The sequence below is a fragment of the Gossypium hirsutum genome, chromosome A02 (assembly GCF_007990345.1).
Source record: "Gossypium hirsutum isolate 1008001.06 chromosome A02, Gossypium_hirsutum_v2.1, whole genome shotgun sequence".
Lineage (NCBI taxonomy): Eukaryota > Viridiplantae > Streptophyta > Magnoliopsida > Malvales > Malvaceae > Gossypium > Gossypium hirsutum.
This window is the reverse complement of record NC_053425.1, coordinates 3,221,792-3,224,647: the sequence shown is the minus strand read 5'-3', so window position 1 is coordinate 3,224,647 and position 2,856 is coordinate 3,221,792. Positions and strand designations below refer to the sequence as shown.

Sequence of the window (2,856 nt, the reverse complement as noted above, 5' to 3'; positions counted from 1 at the left end):
GAAATAAAAACAATGAATATATATATAATAATGATATTAAGAGTATGTTCGTAATATATATAAATAGTAATAGTGTTAGAAATATACTATATAGTATTTGAAGTATATACATAAGATAGTAAAAATATATAACTAGTAATGTTAAAATATATACATAATATATATATATATAATAAATATTGAAAAATGTATGTACATAACATATATGAAAAATATATACATAATAATATTTAAAATAAAATAATAAGTAATAATAGTGAAAATAATAGGTATAATAATAAATATAATGATGTAAAAAAATAATACTATATATAAAGGTATATATATACTCATATAATAAAATGTATGTACTAGTATTAACAATAAATATGATAGGGATAAAAAATACATACATGGAAAAGTATAAGAAATATATGTAACTAATAACATTAAAAATATGTACATAATATATACATATATGTTAAAGATATACATATAAAACGCATACTAATATTAATAAAAATAATAAGGATAATACCAATATATACATGAAATAGTATATAAAAAAATATAACTAATAATATTAAAAATACATACGTAAGATATATATATAAAACATATATGATATATACGTATACATTAGAAATGATAATAATATAAAAAGAACTTATTAATACGCTACATAGATACGTACGTATATAATAATGATCTTAGAAATACTTAATATATGATATTAGAAATATATACGTAAAATAAAAAATATATATAATGTAGTACTAAAATATATACATAATATATACATATTAAAAATAATAATAATGTTAAAAACAACTATTGATAATACTTCATAAATATATATATACTAAAAGTATACATAATAATAATATATACAATAGTAAGTCGTGATATATAAAAAGCTAAACATAATATAGAAATGTATAAAATAATAGTGATAGTGATAAAACATGGAAGTTAATATATAATATATATATTGAAAATATTGAAAATAATAATTTAGTACTATATAACAAGCGTATATATATATGAGTATTAATCAAAATAGATAATAAGACTAATAATAGTAATAATATTAATTATAGATACAATAAGAATAATAATACTAAATAATTAATTTAAACAGTAAAATAACTAAAAAAGATTAAATTGAACTAAAAAACAAAATATTTGGGGCGAATTTGAAAAGAAACAAAGAGAAAATGACCAAATTGCAACATGCGCGTAATGTAGAGGTACTCAAAACGCAATATTCCCCAACCTAAAATACAGCGCTTGGCCGAGGACTAAATTGAAAAGTGCGACAAATTCCAGGGCCGAATTAAAAGTAAAAATAACCTGATTGTAAATACATAAAAAAGCGGAAGGGCTAAATGCGCAAATAGCCCTTCCGTTTAAAAAACACGCGGATCCTAATTGAAGCGGGTCGGGTCGGTTCGACCCAGGACAAAACGACGTCGTTTTATGCCCTGGGTTTTAATGCCAAAACGGCACCGTTTTTTAACACTATAAATAGTTCAAAATCAGAAAAAAAAGTCATTTGCACCAAAATCAGAAAAAAAGGGGAGAGAGGGAGAGTTGGGCGATTTCCGGTGGGAAATTCGGCCTAGCTCCGACCGCCGTCCACCGTCACCGGCGTCGGCCATAGTGCACGGTTGCCGGAAAAGGTATTTTTTTTTTACTTTTATTCTTTTTTTTATCTATGTCTATATATATATGAAACGAAAGATAAATAAAGTAACCAAGATTCGAAACGAAATATAAAAAAAAATACTAAATAAGAAATCACCTCTGATTTGGCTTGGTGCTTTTGATTCCTTTTTTGTTCTTACTATTTTGGTGTTAATCTATGCCTTTGTTGAGTTTGTTGAGTAAAAATCTCTTTTTTATTGATGAAAAATGGTCGAACCCTTACAAAATGTTTAAATTTGGCTTTTATAGCCATACCACTTGATTTTGTATTATTTTCTGTCTTTTCTTTCTAATCCCTTGCAGGTGCAAGTCGTTGGAGAGGCGGTGGAGACGTGACCGGTGGAGCGGCGGAGCAGGCTTTTGGCAGAGGGGTAGGTGGCCGAAGGTCAAGGGGTGGTTGCTGCGCCAAAAAGCTAGGGGGCTAGGGTTTGTGATGGCTTTGTCTTTTCTGAATTGGGTTTAGGGTTTCAATTGGGTTTGGGCTAATGTTGGGTTTTAGTGTGTTATTGGGCTGACGGGTTGGGGTTTAAGTGGGTTTTGTAAAATGGGGTTTGGGCTTCTGTTGGGTTAATTGTTTAGGTTAGTTTAGGCATTAGTTGGGCTAATAGGGTGTTGGTTATTTGGGTTAAATTTTGGGGTATGGAAATGGGTTTAAACCCGGGCAAAATTTGGGCTATACAGTAGGAAAACCAAATTGTTTAAACAATCTTTTTGTCCCCTATTTTTTTTTCATGTTATTGCAGTGTATGAATGAGTGCCACTTCCTTAGCCACTCCTTTCAAGCACCTCACTTGTTTCTCAACAAGTGTTTTGATCTAACATTTGATATTAGAGCATGTCACTTAACGTAACTAGTGGATATCCTTAATGTTTCTAGATTCAAGCTATGGAAGGTACATCTACTTCTCGTCCTCCTATCTTAAAGGTTAGCAATTATGCATATTGAAAAGCACACATAAAGGCGTACATTAAGTCCATTGATAAAAAGGCTTAACGAGCTGTACTTAGGGGTGTGCAAAATTCGGGTAAAACTGAAAAAATTCGGTTAATAGACCGAATTCGGTTAATCGGTCGGTTAACCGAATTAATTCAGTCGGGGGTCGGTTAATAATTTTTTGAATTTTCGGTTAACGGTTAATTCGGTTCGAAACCGGTTGGTTAACCAAATTT

At 29.3% G+C, this 2,856-nt stretch overlaps 1 long non-coding RNA gene across 1 annotated transcript; it reads left to right on the top strand.

The window, feature by feature from the left end:
* Positions 1 to 1,263: 1,263 nt before the first annotated feature.
* On the top strand, positions 1,264 to 2,454 carry LOC107957084 (uncharacterized). Its single transcript, XR_001700362.2, has 2 exons — positions 1,264 to 1,661; positions 1,990 to 2,454. It is a non-coding gene; the product is annotated as an uncharacterized lncRNA (long non-coding RNA).
* Positions 2,455 to 2,856: the final 402 nt, after the last annotated feature.